Below are 23,590 nucleotides of genomic sequence, written 5' to 3'. Positions count from 1 at the left end.
CACTTCCTGTTCTTTTGGTATCTGAGTGTACACCGTCACTCATTTCCAATTCCATAAGTAGAAATGAGTGTACACAGTTACTTATTTCCAGTTCCTTAACTATCAGTGATTGTACAATGTCACTCAGTTCCAGTTCCTTATCAGTGAGTGTAAACAGTCACTCAGTCCCATTTCCTTATGTATAAGTGAGTGTACATAGTCACACAGTTCCAGTTCCTTAAGTATATGAATGAACACAGTTACTTATTTCCATTTCCTTAATTATGTGAGTGTACCCAGTCACTCAGTTCCAGTTCCTTAAGTATGTGAGTGGACACAGTCACTCAGTTCCTGTTCCTTATGTATGTGAGTGTACACAGGCACTCAGTTCTAGTTCCTCAAGTATGTGAGTGTACACAGTCAGTCACAGTTCCTTACGTATAAGTCAGTGTACACAGTCACTCAGTTCCGGTTCCTTAAGTATAAAAGAGTGTACACAGTCATTCATTTACAGTTCCTCAAGTATTTTATTGTACAGGGTTACTCAGTTCCAGTTTCTTAAGTATGTGAGTGCACACAGTCACTTAGTTCCAGTTCCTCATGTATGTGAGTATACACAGACACTCATTTCCAGTTCCTTAACTATCAGTGAGTGTACACTGTCACTCAGTTCAAGTTCCTTAAGTATCATTGAGTGTAAACACTCACACGATCCCAGTTCCTTATGTATAAGTGAGTGTACACAGTCATTCAGTTCCAGTTCTTTAAGTAAATGAGTGTACACAGTCACTCAGATCCAGTTCCTTAAGTATCAGTGAGTGCACACAGTCACTCATTTCCAGTTTCCTATGTATGAGATTGCACAAAGTCACTCTGTTCTACTTGTATAAGGAAGTGTACACAGTCACTCATTTCCAGTTCCTTAAGTATGTGAGTGTACACAGCCACTCAGTTCCATTTCCTTAAGTATGTGTGTACACAGCCATTCAGTTCCAGTTCCTCAAGTATGTGAGTGTACAGGGTTACTCAGTAACTCACATGTGTACACTCACATACTTAAGGAACTTGAACTGAGTATCTGTGTACACTTACATACTTAAGGAACTGGAACTGAGTGAATGTGTATAGTCACATACTTAAGGAACTGGAAATGAGTGACTGTGTACACTGACATACTTATCAGTGAGTGGACAAAGTTACTTATCTCCAGTTCCTTATGGATGTCAGTGTACCCAGTCACTCTATTCAATTTAACTAAGTATAAGTGAGTCTACACAGTCACTCATTTCCAGTTCCTTAAGTATGTCAGTGTACACAGTTACTCAGTTCAAGTTCCTTAAGTATGTATGTGTACAGATACTCATTAAAAGTTTCTTAATTATGTGAGTGTAGACAGTTAGTTCTAGTTCCTTAATTACAACTGTGCACAGTCACTCTGCTCCAGTTTCTTAAGTATAAGTCAGTATACATACTCAGTTCTAGTTCCTTAAGTATGTAAGTGTATGTAGTGACTCAATTACAGTTCCTTATGTATAGATGAGTGTACACAGTCAGTTCCAGTTATTAAGTATGAGTGTACACAGTCACTCAGTTTCAGTTCTTAAGTATGTGCACACAGTCACTCAGTTACAGTTCCTCAAGTATGTAAGTGTACAGAGTTAGTCAGTTCCAGTTCTTTAAGTTGGTGAGTGTACACAGTCACTCAGTTCAAGCTCCTTAAGTATCAGCGAGTGAAGAGTCACTCAGTTCCAGTTCCATTAGTATAAGTGAGTGTACATACACACTCATTTCCAGTTCACTAAGTAATTGAGTGTACACAGACACTCTGTCCTAGATCCTTAAATTTGTGACTGTACACCTTCCCTCAGTTCCAGATCCTTAAGTATGTGTGTACACAGTCACTCAGTTCTAGCTCTTTAAGATTGTGAGGGTACGCAGTAACTCAGTTCCAGGTCCTTAAATATGTGAGTGTACATTGTCACTCAGTTCCAGTTCCTTAAGTATGAGTGAGTGTAATCAGTCATTCAGTCTCAGTTCCTTATGTATAAGTGAGTGTACACAGTGATTCAGTTCCAGTTCCTTAAGTAAATGTGTAAACCCAGTCACTCAGTTCCAGTTCCTTAATAATGTGAGTATACACAGTTACTCAGTTCCAGGTCCTTAAATATGTGTGTACACAGTTAATCAGTTCCAGTTCCTTAAGTATGTGAGTGTACACAGTCTCTCAGTTCCAGTTCCTATATGTGAGTCTACACACTCACTCATTTCCAGTTCCTTAAGTATAAGTGAGTGTACACAGTCAGTCAGTTACAGTTCCATAAGTATCAGTGAGTGTGCACAGTCACTCAGAACCAGTTCCTTAAGTATACGAGAGTGTACAGAGTCACTCAGTTTGAGTTTCTTAAGTATACGTGGGTGTACACAGTCACTCATTTCCAGTTCCTTAAGTATGTCAATGTACACAGTTACTCAGTTCAAGTTCTTTAAGCATGTGAGTGCACATATACTCATTTCCAGTGTCTTAATTATGAGTGTACACAGTTCCTCAGCTTTAGTTCCTTAATTATGACTGTACACAGTCACTCCATTTTAGTTCCTTAAGTATAAGTGAGTGTACACTGTTACTCAGTTCTAGTTCCTTAAGTATGTTAATGTACATATTGACTTGATTACAGTTCCTTAGGTGTAAGTGAGTGTACACAGTTAGTCAGTTCCAGTTACTTAAGTATGAGTGTACACAGTCACTCAGTTTCAGTTCTTAAGCACGAGTGTACACAGTCACTCAGTTCCAGTTCCTCAAGTATGTAAGTGTACATAGTTACTCAGTTCCAGTTCAAGTAGGTGAGTGTACACAGTCACTCAGTTCAAGCTTCTTAAGTGCCAGTGAGTGAACAGTCACTCAATTCCAGTTCCATTGGTATAAATGAGTGTACATAGACACTCATTTTCAGTTCCATAAGTAATTGAGTGTACACAGGCACTATTGTCCTAGTTCCTTAAGTATGTGAGTATACACCATCACTCAGTTCTAGTTCCTTAAGCATGTGAGTGTACACAGTTACTCAGTTCCAGATCCTTAATTATGTGTGTACACAGTCACTCAGTTCCAGTTCCTTAAGTATCAGTGAGTGTACACAGTCATACAGTCACTTAGTTCCAGTTGCATAAGTATAATTGAGTGTACACAGTCACTCATTTCCATTTTAAGTATCTGTGGACAGAGTAACTAATTTCCTGTTCCTTTAGTATGTGTGTACACAGTCACTCATTTCCAGTTCTTTAAGTATGTCAGTGTACACAGTCACTCAGTTTCATTTCCTAAAGTAGAAATGCATGTACACAGTCACTTAGTTCCAGTTCCTTAACTATCAGTGATTGTACACTGTCACTCAGTTCCAGTTGCTTAAGTATCAGTGAGTGTAAACAGTCACTCAGTCCCAGTTCCTTATGTATTAGTGAGTGTGCATAGTCATTCAGTGCCAGTTCCTTAAGTAAATGGGTGTACCCAGTTACTCAGTTCCAGTTCCTTAAGTATCAGTGTGTACACAGTCACTCATTTCCAGTTCCCTAAGTATGTGATTGTAGACAGTCACTCTGTTCTAGTTCCTTAAGTATGTGAGTGTAAACCATCACATAGTTCCAGTTTCTTAAGTATATGGGTGTACACAGTTATTCAGTTACAGTTAATTAAGTATGCGAGTGTGCACAGTCATTTAGTGCAGCTCCTTAAGTATAAGTGAGTGTACACAGTCACTCAGTTCCAGTTCCTTAAGCATCAGTGGGGGTACACAGTCCCTCAGTTCCAGTTGCATAATTATAAGGGAGTGTAGACAGTCACTCATTTCCAGTTCTTAAGTATGTGAGGGTACACAGCCACTAAGTTCCAGTTCCTTAAGTATGTGAGTGTACACAGCCACTAGGTTCCAGTTTTCAAGTATGTGAGTGTACAGAGTTACTCAGTAACTCACATGTGTACACACATACTTAAGGAACATGAACTGACTAACTGTGTACACTCACATACTTGAGGAACTGGAAATGAGTGAATGTATACAGTCACATACTTAAAGAACTGGAAATGAGTGACTGTGTACACTGACATACTTATCAGTGAGTGGACAAAGTTAATCATTTCCAGTTCCTTATGGATGTCAGTGTACACAGTCACTCTGTTCAATTTACCTAAGTATAAGTGAGTCTACACAGTCATTCATTTCCAGTTCCTTAAGTATCAGTGTGTGTACACAGTCACTCAGTACCAGTTCCTTAAATATACGAGAGTGTACACAGTCACTCAGTTTGAGTTTCTTAAGTATGTGTGTACACAGTCACTCATTTCCAGTTCCTTAAGTATGTCAGTGTACACAGTTACTCATTTCAAGTTCCTTACGTATGTGCATGCACAGATACTCATTTCCAGTTTCTTAATTATGTGTGAAGACAGTTCTAGTTCCTTAATTACAACTGTACACAGTCAATCCGTTCCAGTTCCTTAAGTATAAGTGAGTGTACATACTCAGTTCTAGATCCTTAAGTATGTTAGTGTACATAGTGACTCAATTACAGTTCCTTAGGTATAAGTGAGTGGACACAGTCATTCAGTTCCAGTTCCTTAAGTAAAAGAGTGCACCCAGTCACTCAGTTCCAGATCCTTAAGAATGTGAGTGTACACAGTTACTCAGTTCCAGTTCCTTAAGTATGTGAGTGTACACAGTTACTCATTTCCAGTTCCTTAATTATGTGTGTACCCAGTCACTCATTTCCAGTTCCTTAAGTATGTGAGTGTACACACTCACTCATTTCCAGTTCCTTAAGTATGTGAGTGTACACAGTCACTCAGTTCCAGTTCCTTAAGTATGTCAGTGTACACAGTTACTCAGTTCAACTTCCTTATGTATGTGCGTGCACAGATACTCATTTCCAGTTTCTTAATTATGTGAGTGTAGACAGTTAGTTCTAGTTCCTTAATTACAACTGTACACAGTCACTCCGTTCCAGTTCCTTAAGTCTAAGTGAGTGTACATACTCAGTTCTAGTTCCTTAAGTATGTGAGTGTACATAGTGACTCAATTACAGTTCCTTAGGTATAGGTGAGTTTACACAGTTAGTCAGTTCCAGTTACTTAAGTATGTGTACACAGTCACTCACTTTCAGTTCTTAAGTACGAGTGTACACAGTCATTCAGTTCCAGTTCCTCAAGTATGTAAGTGTACACAGTTAGTTCCAGTTCTTTAAATAGGTGTGTACACAGTCACAAAGTTCAAGTTCCTTAAGTAGAAATGAGTCCACACAGTCACTTATTTCCAGTTCCTTAACTATCAGTGATTGTACACTGTCACTCAGTTCCAGTTCATTAAGTATGTGAGTATACACACTCACTCAGTTCCAGTTCTTTAATTATAAGTGAGTACACACAGTCAGACAGTTCTAGTTCCTTAAGTATGTGAGTGTACACTGTCACAGTTCCAGTTCCTTAAGTATCAGTGAGAGTAAACAGTCACTCAGTCCTAGTTCCTTACGTATAAGTGAGTGCACACAGTCATTCAGTTTCAGTTCCTTAATTAAATGTGTGTACCCAGTCACTCAGTTCCAGTTCCTTAAGAATGTGAGTGTACACAGTTACTCAGTTCCAGGTCCTTAAATATGTGAGTGCACACAGTTACTCATTTTCAGTTCCTTAATTATGACTGTACCCAGTCATTCAGTTCCACTTCCTTAAGTATGTGAGTGTACACTCACTCAGTTCCAGTTTCTTATGTATGAGTGTACACAATCAGTCAGTTCTAGTTCCTTACGTATGAGTGTACACAGTCACACAGTTCCAGTTCCTTAAACAACAGTGAGTGTACACAGTCACTCAGTTCCAGTTGCAAAAGTATAAGGGAGTGTACACAGTCACTCGTTTCCAGTTCCTTAAGTATGTGAGTGTATACAGCCACTCATTTCTAGTTCAAGTATGTGAGTTAACACACTCACTCAGTTCCAGTTCTTAAGTATCAAGTGTACACAGTCAGTCAGTTCCAGTTCCTTAAGTATGTCAGTGTACACAGTCACTCAGTTCCAGTTGCTTAAGTATGTATGTGTACGCAGTTACTCAGTTCCAGTTCCTTAAGTATGTGGGTGTACATAGTCACTCAGTTCCAGTTCTTTAAGTATGTGTACAAAGTAGCTCAGTTTCAGTTTCTTAAGTATAAAAGGGTGTAAACACACATTTACAGTTGCTCAAGTGTGTACTTGTACAGTTACTCAGTTTTAGTTCCTTAAGTATGTGTGTACACATTCACTCAGTTACAGTTCCGTACGTGTGTACACGGTCACTTAGTCCCAGTTCCATAAGTATAAGTGAGCATGCAGTCACACAGTTCCAGTTCCTTAAGTATCAGCGAGTGTACACAGTCACTCAGTTCTAGTTCCATAAGTATAAGTGAATGTGCACTGTCACTCATTTCAAGTTCCGTAAGTATGTGAGTATACACAGTCACTCACTTCCAGTTCCTCAAGTATGTGTACACAGTCACTCAGTTCCAGTTCCTTAAGCATCAGTGAGTGTACACAGTCACTCAGTTCCAGTTGCATAAGTATAAGGGAGTTTACACAGTCACTCATTTCCATTTTCTTAAGTATGCCAGTGTACACAGCCACTCAGTCCCAGTTCCTTAACTATGTGAGTGTACAAAATCATTTAATTCCAGTTCAATTATGTACACTCACATAGTTAAGGAACTGGAACTGAGTAACTGCATACTCTCACATACTTGAGAAACTGGAACTGAGTGACTGTGTACACACATACTTAAGGAACTGGAAATGAGTGAATGTATACACTGACATACTTAGTGAGTGGACAGAGTTACTCATTTCCAGTTCCTTAAGGATGTGAGTATACACACTCACTCAGTTAAATTTACTTAAGTATAAGTGAGTCTACAGTCACTGATTTCTAGTTCATTAAGTATCAGTGAGTGTACACAGTCAGCCAGGTCCAGTTCCTTAAGTATCAGTGAGTGTACACAGTCACTCAGTTCCAGTTCCTTAAATATACGAGTGTACACAGTCACTGATTTTGAGTTTCTTAAGTATAAGTGAGTACACAGTCACTCATTTCAAATTCCTTAAGTATGCCAGTGTACACAGTCATACAGTGACTCAGTTCCAGTTGCATAAGTATAAGTGAGTGAACACAATCACCCTTTCCAGTTCTTTAAGTATGCCTACACAGTTACTCAGTTCCCGTTCGTTTAGTATGTGTACACAGTCACTCAGTTCCAGTTCCATAAGTATGTCAGTGTACACAGTCACTCAGTTTCAGTTCCTTAAGTATAATTGCGTGTACACAGTCACACATTTCCAGTTCCTTAACTATCAGTGAGTGTATACTGTCACTCAGTCTCAGTTCCTTTTCTATAAGTGAGTGTACACAGTCATTCAGTTCCAGTTCCATAAGTAAATGAGTGTACCCAGTCACTCAGTTACAGTTCCTTAAGAATGTGAGTGTACAAAGCTACTCAGTTCCAGGTCCTTAAATATGTGTGTACACAGTTAATCAGTTCCAGTTCTTTAAGTATGTGAGTGTACACACTCACTCAGTTCCAGTACGTTAAGTATGAGTGTACAAAGTAACTAAGTTTCAGTTCCTTAAAAGACTGCACACAGTCACTCATTTACAGTTCCTCAAGTATGTGTGTACAGAGTTCCACAATTCCAGTTCCTTAAGTATGTGAGTGTACATAGATACTCTGTTCCAGTTCCATAACTATAAGTGAGTCTACATAGACACTCATTTCCAGTTCCCTAAGTATGTGTACATAGTCACTCTGTTCTAGTTCCTTAAGTATGTGTGTACACCATCACTCAATTCCAATTCCTTAAGTATGTGAGTGTACACAGTCAATCAGTTCCAGTTCCTTAAGCATTAGTGGGTGTACACAGTCACTCATTTCCAGTTGCATAAGTATAAGGGAGTGTACACAGTCACTCATTTCCAGTTCTTTATGTTTGTGAGTGTACACAGCCAATCAGTTCCAGTTCTTTAAGTATGTGAGTGCAAAAATTCACTCAATTCCAGTTCTTAAGTATGTGAGTGTACAGAGTTACTCAGTTCCAGTTCCTTAAAAATGTGAGTTTACACAGTTACTCAGATGTCCTTCGTGGTTCACTGTTGCAGTCATCACTGTAGGTTTCTTCCTGCCAGCAGCAGCCCCCAATCGGCCAGAATCCCAAAGTCTGGATCGGGCGCCAGCTGAGGTCGCATTTATCCTGATGTCAATGCACCGGAAGGTATAAATACCTCAGCTGATGCCATTTCCCCAGCTTTTCTTGCCGTGCGGTGCCCTTTGCAGTTCACTGATGCTGGTTGGCCTGTTCCTGTTTGTTTTTGTATCTAATCCCAGGATTTTTTTTTTTTACAGATAAGTACCCCATTGGGGAGGTCTTTTTCTTGCTCCAGTCAGATGTCAGAAAAAGTTAATAATTGTATTTCTTGTGGGAAGCAAATACCTCATAGGGATTTTCGCTCTTACTGTATTCCCTGCCTGGGTCCTGACCACAACGTTGCTAATTGTGTGTTTTGTGCTAGATTTAATCAGCCTACTATTAGGCATAGATATAACTTTGCCTTTTACTATTTTGGAAAAAGGTTTAATTATAACATGTCTTCAGATTCTTTTCCGGCTTCTGGGGTGTGTAAGAGGCACAGGGATGCAGACAGGCCTTCGAGGTCCACAGCAAAGGATGTTACTCAGTTATTGCCAGTTGCTGGTTCATCGGTCATCGGTGAGGTGCCTTTGCAGCCCCTGTCGTCTGCCTCTTTTGAACCAATTGCCTGTACCAGCTCTGGTGTGGAGCTGATGGCGTCTTCAGAATTGCCAGGGACTGGACCTTCGGATACTGCTCCCTCAGTTGGGTCCAGAGCCGGTAGGCAGGTACCGGCTTCTGAAAGAGTTCTCTGGCCTTCACAGCTTTCTGTAAATGTGGATTCAGGTTTACATGCTAAGTCAAAGTCTAAGGCTCCAGCTAAAGTGAAGTGGCTAGCTCAGGCACCTTTTGATCAGGGTCCTAGGCCTCAGAGGCAGATGCTTAGGATGGCTGAAGATCTCTTAACTATGATCAGGGGTTCTCATCCCCCTCCTGACAAGAAGCCTAGATTATAGTCCAATTATGATTCTTCAGACCAAATTTCTGTTTCTTCTGCTTCTTCCCTTGAGCAGGATTATTCTTTTCCTCTTTATGAGGATTCTGATGCTGAATATTCCTTTCCTTCCGCCTCTCCTCCTGAGGATTATTCTTTTGGTGAAACTTTGCATGATATGAGGGTGCATTTTCACTGAGAAGGGCAGGAATTCTCTGAATCCAAGAAAAGGCTTAGGGATTTTCTTCTTCTCCCACAGCATAAGCCTTAAATATGTGAGTGTACATTGTCACTCAGTTCCAGTTCCTTAAGTATGAGTGAGTGTAATCAGTCACTCAGTCTCAGTTCCTTATGTATAAGTGAGTGTACACAGTGATTCAGTTCCAGTTCCTTAAGTAAATGTGTAAACCCAGTCACTCAGTTCCAGTTCCTTAATAATGTGAGTATACACAGTTACTCAGTTCCAGGTCCTTAAATATGTGTGTACACAGTTAATCAGTTCCAGTTCCTTAAGTATGTGAGTGTACACAGTCTCTCAGTTCCAGGTCCTTAAGTATGTGAGTGTACACACTCACTCATTTCCAGTTCTTTAAGTATAAGTGAGTGTACACAGTCAGTTACAGTTCCATAAGTATCAGTGAGTGTGCACAGTCACTCAGAACCAGTTCCTTAAGTATACGAGAGTGTACAGAGTCACTCAGTTTGAGTTTCTTAAGTATAAGTGGGTGTACACAGTCACTCATTTCCAGTTCCTTAAGTATGTCGATGTACACAGTTACTCAGTTCAAGTTCTTTAAGCATGTGAGTGCACAGATACTCATTTCCAGTGTCTTAATTATGAGTGTACACAGTTCCTCAGCTTTAGTTCCTTAATTATGACTGTACACAGTCACTCCATTTTAGTTCCTTAAGTATAAGTGAGTGTACACTGTTACTCAGTTCTAGTTCCTTAAGTATGTTAATGTACATATTGACTCGATTACAGTTCCTTTGGTGTAAGTGAGTGTACACAGTTAGTCAGTTCCAGTTACTTAAGTATGAGTGTACACAGTCACTCAGTTTCAGTTCTTAAGCACAAGTGTACACAGTCACTCAGTTCCAGTTCCTCAAGTATGTAAGTGTACATAGTTACTCAGTTCCAGTTCAAGTAGGTGAGTGTACACAGTCACTCAGTTCAAGCTTCTTAAGTGCCAGTGAGTGAACAGTCACTCAATTCCAGTTCCATTAGTATAAATGAGTGTACATAGACACTCATTTTCAGTTCCATAAGTAATTGAGTGTACACAGGCACTATTGTCCTAGTTCCTTAAGTATGTGAGTATACACCATCACTCAGTTCTAGTTCCTTAAGCATGTGAGTGTACACAGTTAACTGTTGCGACTGACAAACCGAAAGTTAGTTGAATGAATTGGAGGTGCAGGATAAGCAGTAAATCCAATTAGCGTAGATAAATCAAAAAGTGCAAATGCGTTTATTTAAACCACAATCACGTTAAACACACAAAGCGTTTTTCGTCCCAGCAAGTGCCGGAACTTCATCAGACAACAACTTCCTCTCCCCCTATTACCTTTATACGGAATAACCATTATCTACAATTAATCATTTAAAATGCCCACATCACATTAGATCTTTAAACAATGAAGTTAAAATAATTAATAATAAAAATGTAATACAATAACAAATACACAAGTCCTATATGCTTTCTTTGTACAATACTAGGTTACAAGTTGTAAATAAACATTTGTGAAGGTCAGTGATGTATGTTAAATCCTTAACTAAACATAGAGCTCAATTTGTGTATGTAATTGATGTACTTTTATACTTCCATACTCAACATACATCTAGTAGAACGTGTTTTAAACTGTATTATAAAAATGTTAAAATTATATGATATCTTTTTTGTTAAAAAACTTGAGCTAGAGAAAAGTGAACTTAAATGGCAAATGCGATTAATGGCCTGTAGTGACCCAGGCTTGAACGAGTTCTGTTCTATAGCATGTATTCTCAAAATTAAAAGTTTTCTTAGATGAGTATTACATACATTAGCATAGACATCATTTATTAAACAATGAGATTATTTAAGTATGCATACAATAAATAATCATTACTCGGGATACTAAACAAAGCATCCATAAACCAGGATGTTAAGAATCTAGTAAAAATATATATTTTTTACACAGTTCATTTATTTATTCCTACAGGTTGGAATTTTTTATATATTGTTATATTTATACATTTATTTATACATTTATATTATTATACACTTGTTTTTAATGGAACTAGATGGATAGATACTATAAAATGTTATTAAATATATTAACTGTGTTATGGTACACTAATCGATTATAACATACTTAGGTAGGGAATACCTAACTTAACACTATTGTTTAGTTTTAATAAGAATGGTATCACATAAATTTTAACAAAAAAGATATCATATAATTTTAACATTTTTATAATACAGTTTAAAACACGTTCTACTAGATGTATGTTGAGTATGGAAGTATAAAAGTACATCAATTACATACACAAATTGAGCTCTATGTTTAGTTAAGGATTTAACATACATCACTGACCTTCGCAAATGTTTATTTACAACTTGTAACCTAGTATTGTACAAAGAAAGCATATAGGACTTGTGTATTTGTTATTGTATTACATTTTTATTATTAATTATTTTAACTTCATTGTTTAAAGATCTAATGTGATATGGGCATTTTAAATGATTAATTGTAGATAATTGTTATTCCGTATAAAGGTAACAGGGGGAGAGGAAGTTGTTGTCTGATGAAGTTCCGGCACTTCTGGGACGAAAAACGCTTTGTGTGTTTAACGTGATTGTGGTTTAAATAAACGCATTTGCACTTTTTGATTTATCTACGCTAATTGGATTTACTGCTTATCCTGCACCTCCAATTCATTCAACTAACTTTCGGTTTGTCAGTCGCAACAGTTCTCAGTTCTTTCAGTTTTTGGTTACCAGTGTACACAGTTACTCAGTTCCAGATCCTTAATTATGTGTGTACACAGTCACTCAGTTCCAGTTCCTTAAGTATCAGTGAGTGTACACAGTCATACAGTCACTTAGTTCCAGTTGCATAAGTATAATTGAGTGTACACAGTCACTCATTTCCATTTTAAGTATCTGTGGACAGAGTAACTAATTTCCCGTTCCTTTAGTATGTGTGTACACAGTCACTCATTTCCAGTTCTTTAAGTATGTCAGTGTACACAGTCACTCAGTTCAACTTCCTTATGTATGTGCGTGCACAGATACTCATTTCCAGTTTCTTAATTATGTGAGTGTAGACAGTTAGTTCTAGTTCCTTAATTACAACTGTACACAGTCACTCCGTTCCAGTTCCTTAAGTCTAAGTGAGTGTACATACTCAGTTCTAGTTCCTTAAGTATGTGAGTGTACATAGTGACTCAATTACAGTTCCTTAGGTATAGGTGAGTTTACACAGTTAGTCAGTTCCATTTACTTAAGTATGTGTACACAGTCACTCACTTTTAGTTCTTAAGTACGAGTGTACACAGTCATTCAGTCCAAGTTCCTCAAGTATGTAAGTGTACACAGTTAGTTCCAGTTCTTTAAATAGTTGTGTACACAGTCACAAAGTTCAAGTTCCTTAAGTAGAAATGAGTCCACACAGTCACTTATTTCCAGTTCCTTAACTATCAGTGATTGTACACTGTCACTCAGTTCCAGTTCATTAAGTATGTGAGTATACACACTCACTCAGTTCCAGTTCTTTAATTATAAGTGAGTACACACAGTCAGACAGTTCTAGTTCCTTAAGTATGTGAGTGTACACTGTCACAGTTCCAGTTCCTTAAGTATCAGTGAGAGTAAACAGTCACTCAGTCCTAGTTCCTTATGTATAAGTGAGTGCACACAGTCATTCAGTTTCAGTTCCTTAATTAAATGTGTGTACCCAGTCACTCAGTTCCAGTTCCTTAAGAATGTGAGTGTACACAGTTACTCAGTTCCAGGTCCTTAAATATGTGAGTGCACACAGTTACTCATTTTCAGTTCCTTAATTATGACTGCACCCAGTCATTCAGTTCCACTTCCTTAAGTATGTGAGTGTACACTCACTCAGTTCCAGTTTCTTATGTATGAGTGTACACAGTCAGTCAGTTCTAGTTCCTTAAGTATGAGTGTACACAGTCACACAGTTCCAGTTCCTTAAACAACAGTGAGTGTACACAGTCACTCAGTTCCAGTTGCAAAAGTATAAGGGAGTGTACACAGTCACTCGTTTCCAGTTCCTTAAGTATGTGAGTGTACACAGCCACTCATTTCTAGTTCAAGTATGTGAGTTAACACACTCACTCAGTTCCAGTTTCTTAAGTATCAAGTGTACACAGTCAGTCAGTTCCAGTTCCTTAAGTATGTCAGTGTACACAGTCACTCAGTTCCAGTTGCTTAAGTATGTATGTGTACGCAGTTACTCAGTTCCAGTTCCTTAAGTATGTGGGTGTACATAGTCACTCAGTTCCAGTTCTTTAAGTATGTGTACAAAGTAACTCAGTTTCAGTTTCTTAAGTATAAAAGGGTGTAAACACACATTTACAGTTGCTCAAGTGTGTATTTGTACAGTTACTCAGTTCTAGTTCCTTAAGTATGTGTGTACACATTCACTCAGTTACAGTTCCGTACGTGTGTACACAGTCACTTAGTCCCAGTTCCATAAGTATAAGTGAGCATGCAGTCACACAGTTCCAGTTCCTTAAGTATCAGCGAGTGTACACAGTCACTCAGTTCTAGTTCCATAAGTATAAGTGAATGCACACTGTCACTCATTTCCAGTTCCGTAAGTATGTGAGTATACACAGTCACTCACTTCCAGTTCCTCAAGTATGTGTACACAGTCACTCAGTTCCAGTTCCTTAAGCATCAGTGAGTGTACACAGTCACTCAGTTCCAGTTGCATAAGTATAAGGGAGTTTACACAGTCACTCATTTCCATTTTCTTAAGTATGCCAGTGTACACAGCCACTCAGTCCCAGTTCCTTAACTATGTGAGTGTACAAAGTCATTTAATTCCAGTTCTTCAATTATGTACACTCATAGTTATGAACTGGAACTGAGTAACTGCATACTCACATACTTGAGAAACTGGAACTGAGTGACTGTGTACACACATACTTAAGGAACTGGAAATGAGTGAATGTATACACTGACATACTTAGTGAGTGGACAGAGTTACTCATTTCCAGTTCCTTAAGAATGTGAGTATACACACTCACTCAGTTAAATTTACTTAAGTATAAGTGAGTCTACAGTCACTGATTTCTAGTTCATTAAGTATCAGTGAGTGTACACAGTCAGCCAGGTCCAGTTACTTAAGTATCAGTGAGTGTACACAGTCACTCAGTTCCAGTTCCTTAAATATACGAGAGTACACAGTCACTGATTTTGAGTTTCTTAAGTATAAGTGAGTACACAGTCACTCAGTTCAAATTCCTTAAGTATGCCAGTGTACACAGTCATACAGTGACTCAGTTCCAGTTGCATAAGTATATGTGAGTGAACACAATCACCCTTTCCAGTTCTTTAAGTATGCCTACACAGTTACTCAGTTCCCGTTCGTTTAGTATGTGTACACAGTCACTCAGTTCCAGTTCCATAAGTATGTCAGTGTACACAGTCACTCAGTTTCAGTTCCTTAAGTTTAATTGAGTGTACACAGTCACACATTTCCAGTTTCTTAACTATCAGTGAGTGTATACTGTCACTCAGTCTCAGTTCCTTTTCTATAAGTGAGTGTACACAGTCATTCAGTTCCAGTTCCTTAAGTAAATGAGTGTACCCAGTCACTCAGTTCCAGTTCCTTAAGAATGTGAGTGTAGAAAGCTACTCAGTTCCAGGTCCTTAAATATGTGTGTACACAGTTAATCAGTTCCAGTTCTTTAAGTATGTGAGTGTACACACTCACTCAGTTCCAGTGCGTTAAGTATGAGTGTACAAAGTAACTGAGTTTCAGTTCCTTAAAAGACTGCACACAGTCACTCATTTACAGTTCCAAAGTATGTGTGGACAGAGTTCCACAGTTCCAGTTCCTTAAGTATGTGAGTGCACATAGATACTCAGTTCCAGTTCCATAACTATAAGCGAGTCTACATAGACACTCATTTCCAGTTCCCTAAGTATGTGTACATAGTCACTCTGTTCTAGTTCCTTACACAGTGAAGGGCAGGAATTCTCTCAATCCAAGAAAAGGCTTAAGGATTTTCTTCTTCTCCCACAGCATAAGCCTTAAATATGTGAGTGTACATTGTCACTCAGTTCCAGTTCCTTAAGTATGAGTGAGTGTAATCAGTCACTCAGTCTCAGTTCCTTATGTATAAGTGAGTGTACACAGTGATTCAGTTCCAGTTCCTTAAGTAAATGTGTAAACCCAGTCACTCAGTTCCAGTTCCTTAATAATGTGAGTATACACAGTTACTCAGTTCCAGGTCCTTAAATATGTGTGTACACAGTTAATCAGTTCCAGTTCCTTAAGTATGTGAGTGTACACAGTCTCTCAGTTCCAGTTCCTTAAGTATGTGAGTGTACACACTCACTCATTTCCAGTTCCTTAAGTATAAGTGAGTGTACACAGTCAGTCAGTTACAGTTCCATAAGTATCAGTGAGTGTGCACAGTCACTCAGAACCAGTTCCTTAAGTATACGAGAGTGTACAGAGTCACTCAGTTTGAGTTTCTTAAGTATAAGTGGGTGTACACAGTCACTCATTTCCAGTTCCTTAAGTATGTCAATGTACACAGTTACTCAGTTCAAGTTCTTTAAGCATGTGAGTGCACAGATACTCATTTCCAGTGTCTTAATTATGAGTGTACACAGTTCCTCAGCTTTAGTTCCTTAATTATGACTGTACACAGTCACTCCATTTTAGTTCCTTAAGTATAAGTGAGTGTACACTGTTACTCAGTTCTAGTTCCTTAAGTATGTTAATGTACATATTGACTCGATTACAGTTCCTTAGGTGTAAGTGAGTGTACACAGTTAGTCAGTTCCAATTACTTAAGTATGAGTGTACACAGTCACTCAGTTTCAGTTCTTAAGCACGAGTGTACACAGTCACTCAGTTCCAGTTCCTCAAGTATGTAAGTGTACATAGTTACTCAGTTCCAGTTCAAGTAGGTGAGTGTACACAGTCACTCAGTTCAAGCTTCTTAAGTGCCAGTGAGTGAACAGTCACTCAATTCCAGTTCCATTAGTATAAATGAGTGGACATAGACACTCATTTTCAGTTCCATAAGTAATTGAGTGTACACAGGCACTATTGTTCTAGTTCCTTAAGTATGTGAGTATACACCATCACTCAGTTCTAGTTCCTTAAGCATGTGAGTGTACACAGTTACTCAGTTCCAGATCCTTAATTATGTGTGTACACAGTCACTCAGTTCCAGTTCCTTAAGTATCAGTGAGTGTACACAGTCATACAGTCACTTAGTTCCAGTTGCATAAGTATAATTGAGTGTACACAGTCACTCATTTCCATTTTAAGTATCTGTGGATAGAGTAACTAATTTCCTGTTCCTTTAGTATGTGTGTACACAGTCACTCATTTCCAGTTCTTTAAGTATGTCAGTGTACACAGTCACTCAGTTTCATTTCATAAAGTAGAAATGCATGTACACAGTCACTTAGTTCCAGTTCCTTAACTATCAGTGATTGTACACTGTCACTCAGTTCCAGTTGCTTAAGTATCAGTGAGTGTAAACAGTCACTCAGTCCCAGTTCCTTATGTATTAGTGAGTGTACATAGTCATTCAGTTCCAGTTCCTTAAGTAAATGGGTGTACCCAGTTACTCAGTTCCAGTTCCTTAAGTATCAGTGTGTACACAGTCACTCATTTCCAGTTCCCTAAGTATGTGATTGTAGACAGTCACTCTGTTCTAGTTCCTTAAGTATGTGAGTGTAAACCGTCACATAGTTCCAGTTTCTTAAGTATATGGGTGTACACAGTTATTCAGTTACAGTTAATTAAGTATGTGAGTGTGCACAGTCATTTAGTGCAGATCCTTAAGTATAAGTGAGTGTACACAGTCACTCAGTTACAGTTCCTTAAGTATGTGAGTGTACACAGCCACTAGGTTCCAGTTTTCAAGTATGTGAGTGTACAGAGTTACTCAGTAACTCACATGTGTACACACATACTTAAGGAACATGAACTGACTAACTGTGTACACTCACATACTTGAGGAACTGGAAATGAGTGAATGTATGCAGTCACATACTTAAAGAACTGGAAATGAGTGACTGTGTACACTGACATATTTATCAGTGAGTGGACAAAGTTAATCATTTCCAGTTCCTTATGGATGTCAGTGTACACAGTCACTCTGTTCAATTTACCTAAGTATAAGTGAGTCTACACAGTCACTCATTTCCAGTTCCTTAAGTATCAGTGTGTGTACACAGTCACTCAGTACCAGTTCCTTAAATATACGAGAGTGTACACAGTCACTCAGTTTGAGTTTCTTAAGTATGTGTGTACACAGTCACTCATTTCCAGTTCCTTAAGTATGTCAGTGTACACAGTTACTCATTTCAAGTTCCTTAAGTATGTGCATGCACAGATACTCATTTCCAGTTTCTTAATTATGTGTGTAGACAGTTCTAGTTCCTTAATTACAACTGTACACAGTCAATCCGTTCCAGTTCCTTAAGTATAAGTGAGTGTACATACTCAGTTCTAGTTCCTTAAGTATGTTAGTGTACATAGTGACTCAATTACAGTTCCTTAGGTATAAGTGAGTGGACACAGTCATTCAGTTCCAGTTCCTTAAGTAAAAGAGTGCACCCAGTCACTCAGTTCCAGATCCTTAAGAATGTGAGTGTACACAGTTACTCAGTTCCAGTTCCTTAAGTATGTGAGTGTACACAGTTACTCATTTCCAGTTCCTTAATTATGTGTGTACCCAGTCACTCATTTCCAGTTCCTTAAGTATGTGAGTGTACACACTCACTCATTTCCAGTTCCTTAAGTATGTGAGTGTACACAGTCACTCAGTTCCAGTTCCTTAAGTATGTCAGTGTACACAGTTACTCAGTTCAACTTCCTTATGTATGTGCGTGCACAGATACTCATTTCCAGTTTCTTAATTATGTGAGTGTAGACAGTTAGTTCTAGTTCCTTAATTACAACTGTACACAGTCACTCCGTTCCAGTTCCTTAAGTCTAAGTGAGTGTACATACTCAGTTCTAGTTCCTTAAGTATGTGAGTGTACATAGTGACTCAATTACAGTTCCTTAGGTATAGGTGAGTTTACACAGTTAGTCAGTTCCAGTTACTTAAGTATGTGTACACAGTCACTCACTTTCAGTTCTTAAGTACGAGTGTACACAGTCATTCAGTTCCAGTTCCTCAAGTATGTAAGTGTACACAGTTAGTTCCAGTTCTTTAAATAGGTGTGTACACAGTCACAAAGTTCAAGTTCCTTAAGTAGAAATGAGTCCACACAGTCACTTATTTCCAGTTCCTTAACTATCAGTGATTGTACACTGTCACTCAGTTCCAGTTCATTAAGTATGTGAGTATACACACTCACTCAGTTCCAGTTCTTTAATTATAAGTGAGTACACACAGTCAGACAGTTCTAGTTCCTTAAGTATGTGAGTGTACACTGTCACAGTTCCAGTTCCTTAAGTATCAGTGAGAGTAAACAGTCACTCAGTCCTAGTTCCTTATGTATAAGTGAGTGCACACAGTCATTCAGTTTCAGTTCCTTAATTAAATGTGTGTACCCAGTCACTCAGTTCCAGTTCCTTAAGAATGTGAGTGTACACAGTTACTCAGTTCCAGGTCCTTAAATATGTGAGTGCACACAGTTACTCATTTTCAGTTCCTTAATTATGACTGTACCCAGTCATTCAGTTCCACTTCTTTAAGTATGTGAGTGTACACTCACTCAGTTCCAGTTTCTTATGTATGAGTGTACACAGTCAGTCAGTTCTAGTTCCTTAAGTATGAGTGTACACAGTCACACAGTTCCAGTTCCTTAAACAACAGTGAGTGTACACAGTCACTCAGTTCCAGTTGCAAAAGTATAAGGGAGTGTACACAGTCACTCGTTTCCAGTTCCTTAAGTATGTGAGTGTACACAGCCACTCATTTCTAGTTCAAGTATGTGAGTTAACACACTCACTCAGTTCCAGTTTCTTAAGTATCAAGTGTACACAGTCAGTCAGTTCCAGTTCCTTAAGTATGTCAGTGTACACAGTCACTCAGTTCCAGTTGCTTAAGTATGTATGTGTACGCAGTTACTCAGTTCCAAGTATGTGGGTGTACATAGTCACTCAGTTCCAGTTCTTTAAGTATGTGTACAAAGTAGCTCAGTTTCAGTTTCTTAAGTATAAAAGGGTGTAAACACACATTTACAGTTGCTCAAGTGTGTACTTGTACAGTTACTCAGTTCTAGTTCCTTAAGTATGTGTGCACACATTCACTCAGTTACAGTTCCGTACGTGTGTACACAGTCACTTAGTCCCAGTTCCATAAGTATAAGTGAGCATGCAGTCACACAGTTCCAGTTCCTTAAGTATCAGCGAGTGTACACAGTCACTCAGTTCTAGTTCCATAAGTATAAGTGAATGTACACTGTCACTCATTTCCAGTTCCGTAAGTATGTGAGTATACACAGTCACTCACTTCCAGTTCCTCAAGTATGTGTACACAGTCACTCAGTTCCAGTTCCTTAAGCATCAGTGAGTGTACACAGTCACTCAGTTCCAGTTGCATAAGTATAAGGGAGTTTACACAGTCACTCATTTCCATTTTCTTAAGTATGCCAGTGTACACAGCCACTCAGTCCCAGTTCCTTAACTATGTGAGTGTACAAAGTCATTTAATTCCAGTTCTTCAATTATGTACACTCACATAGTTAAGGAACTGGAACTGAGTAACTGCATACTCTCACATACTTGAGAAACTGGAACTGAGTGACTGTGTACACACATACTTAAGGAACTGGAAATGAGTGAATGTATACACTGACATACTTAGTGAGTGGACAGAGTTACTCATTTCCAGTTCCTTAAGGATGTGAGTATACACACTCACTCAGTTAAATTTACTTAAGTATAAGTGAGTCTACAGTCACTGATTTCTAGTTCATTAAGTATCAGTGAGTGTACACAGTCAGCCAGGTCCAGTTCCTTAAGTATCAGTGAGTGTACACAGTCACTCAGTTCCAGTTCCTTAAATATACGAGTGTACACAGTCACTGATTTTGAGTTTCTTAAGTATAAGTGAGTACACAGTCACTCAGTTCAAATTCCTTAAGTATGCCAGTGTACACAGTCATACAGTGACTCAGTTCCAGTTGCATAAGTATAAGTGAGTGAACACAATCACCCTTTCCAGTTCTTTAAGTATGCCTACACAGTTACTCAGTTCCCGTTCGTTTAGTATGTGTACACAGTCACTCAGTTCCAGTTCCATAAGTATGTCAGTGTACACAGTCACTCAGTTTCAGTTCCTTAAGTATAATTGAGTGTACACAGTCACACATTTCCAGTTCCTTAACTATCAGTGAGTGTATACTGTCACTCAGTCTCAGTTCCTTTTCTATAAGTGAGTGTACACAGTCATTCAGTTCCAGTTCCTTAAGTAAATGAGTGTACCCAGTCACTCAGTTCCAGTACCTTAAGAATGTGAGTGTACAAAGCTACTCAGTTCCAGGTCCTTAAATATGTGTGTACACAGTTAATCAGTTCCAGTTCTTTAAGTATGTGAGTGTACACACTCACTCAGTTCCAGTACGTTAAGTATGAGTGTACAAAGTAACTAAGTTTCAGTTCCTTAAAAGACTGCACACAGTCACTCATTTACAGTTCCTCAAGTATGTGTGTACAGAGTTCCACAGTTCCAGTTCCTTAAGTATGTGAGTGTACATAGATACTCAGTTCCAGTTCCATAACTATAAGTGAGTCTACATAGACACTCATTTCCAGTTCCCTAAGTATGTGTACATAGTCACTCTGTTCTAGTTCCTTAAGTATGTGTGTACACCATCACTCAATTCCAATTCCTTAAGTATGTGAGTGTACACAGTCAATCAGTTCCAGTTCCTTAAGCATTAGTGGGTGTACACAGTCACTCATTTCCAGTTGCATAAGTATAAGGGAGTGTACACAGTCACTCATTTCCAGTTCCTTAAGTTTGTGAGTGTACACAGCCAATCAGTTCCAGTTCTTTAAGTATGTGAGTGCAAAAATTCACTCAATTCCAGTTCTTAAGTATGTGAGTGTACAGAGTTACTCAGTTCCAGTTCCTTAAAAATGTGAGTTTACACAGTTACTCAGATGTCCTTCGTGGTTCACTGTTGCAGTCATCACTGTAGGTTTCTTCCTGCCAGCAGCAGCCCCCGATCGGCCAGAATCCCAAAGTCTGGATCGGGCGCCAGCTGAGGTCGCATTTATCCTGACGTCAATGCACCGGAAGGTATAAATACCTCAGCTGATGCCATTTCCCCAGCTTTTCTTGCCGTGCGGTGCCCTTTGCAGTTCACTGATGCCGGTTGGCCTGTTCCTGTTTGTTTTTGGATCTAATCCCAGGATTTTTGTTTTTTACAGATAAGTACCCCGTTGGGGAGGTCTTTTTCTTGCTCCAGTCAGATGTCAGAAAAAGTTAATAATTGTATTTCTTGTGGGAAGCAAATACCTCATAGGGATTTTCGCTCTTACTGTATTCCCTGCCTGGGTCCTGACCACGACGTTGCTAATTGTGTGTTTTGTGCTAGATTTAATCAGCCTACTATTAGGCGTAGATATAACTTTGCCTTTTACTATTTTGGAAAAAGGTTTAATTATAACATGTCTTCAGATTCTTTTCCGGCTTCTGGGGTGTGTAAGAGGCACAGGGATGCAGACAGGCCTTCGAGGTCCACAGCAAAGGATGTTACTCAGTTATTGCCAGTTGCTGGTTCATCGGTCATCGGTGAGGTGCCTTTGCAGCCCCTGTCGTCTGCCTCTTTTGAACCAATTGCCTGTACCAGCTCTGGTGTGGAGCTGATGGGGTCTTCAGAATTGCCAGGGACTGGACCTTCGGATACTGCTCCCTCAGTTGGGTCCAGAGCCGGTAGGCAGGTACCGGCTTCTGAGGGAGTTCTCTGGCCTTCACAGCTTTCTGTAAATGTGGATTCAGGTTTACATGCTAAGTCAAAGTCTAAGGCTCCAGCTAAAGTGAAGTGGCTAGCTCAGGCACCTTTTGATCAGGGTCCTAGGCCTCAGAGGCAGATGCTTAGGATGGCTGAAGATCTCTTAACTATGATCAGGGGTTCTCATCCCCCTCCTGACAAGAAGCCTAGATTATAGTCCAATTATGATTCTTCAGACCAAATTTCTGTTTCTTCTGCTTCTTCCCTTGAGCAGGATTATTCTTTTCCTCTTTATGAGGATTCTGATGCTGAATATTCCTTTCCTTCCGCCTCTCCTCCTGAGGATTATTCTTTTGGTGAAACTTTGCATGATATGAGGGTGCACTTTCAATGAGAAGGGCAGGAATTCTCTGAATCCAAGAAAAGGCTTAGGGATTTTCTTCTTCTTCCACAGCATAAGCCTCTGGCTATTCCCCCTGTATTGGACATTGTTGATGATGTTTTTTCGGAAGCTTCTCTCTCTCCTGATTCTTTTCCCCCTACTCCGGCTAAACCGGATAGGTATTATAGGGTTCCAGATTCTCATAAATGTCTTTTTAAAAATCTTTTGCCTGATCTGGAAACAATTTCTCAGGGTCCTAAGGGTGTTTAAGCGGCCTCTGCTAAAAATCCTATTCCCTTTGACTGAGAGTCCAGGGCTTTGGAGAGATGGAGTAAAAATGTTTATACTTCTGCTACATTGTCTATTAGGGCTTTGAACTGTCAATTTCATATGCTGAAGTATCAGCAATACCTTTTGTCTGTATTTCAACAAAAGATGTCAGCTGTGTCTATTGGTGCGGATAATCAGGAGTTACAGGATTTATTGCATGCTACTGAACATGTGGGTAAACATACCCTGCATTGTGGTTTTGATTCTTTGGAAGCTTCTTGTAGGGCTGTCACAACTGGCACTGTTATTAGAAGACATGCTTGGTTAAGGGATCAAAGCTTGCCGGATCAGATTAAAGCCAAACTTTTGAATGCCCCTTTGCAGCACGATGTTCTGTTTGGGTCCAAAGCTGAAGAGGTATTGAAGAAAATGGAAGACAAAGCCAAATCTATGCAGACGATTAAGGATTTTCTACAGGTGCTACCTCCTAGATTTAGCAGACACTGGCCAACTAAACCTTGGTCCTTTCCGGGCTCGGACAGGTCTCAGAGAGGCAGATTCAGGCATTCCAGAGGTAGGGGACAGTCACAGTCCCATTTTAGGAATAGGCAGTGGAGTGCCCCCTCTCCCAAGGGTGCTGAGGATAAGTCTCAACCCTACCGAAAACAGTCTTTATGACTCTCCCTTTCTGGTTTCAGGGGCTCCTCTCCTGGA

Source organism: Protopterus annectens, chromosome 11.part0 (genome assembly GCF_019279795.1).
Source record: "Protopterus annectens isolate FY-2018-M chromosome 11.part0, PAN1.0, whole genome shotgun sequence".
Lineage (NCBI taxonomy): Eukaryota > Metazoa > Chordata > Ceratodontiformes > Protopteridae > Protopterus > Protopterus annectens.
Note: the sequence above shows the minus strand (reverse complement) of the source record.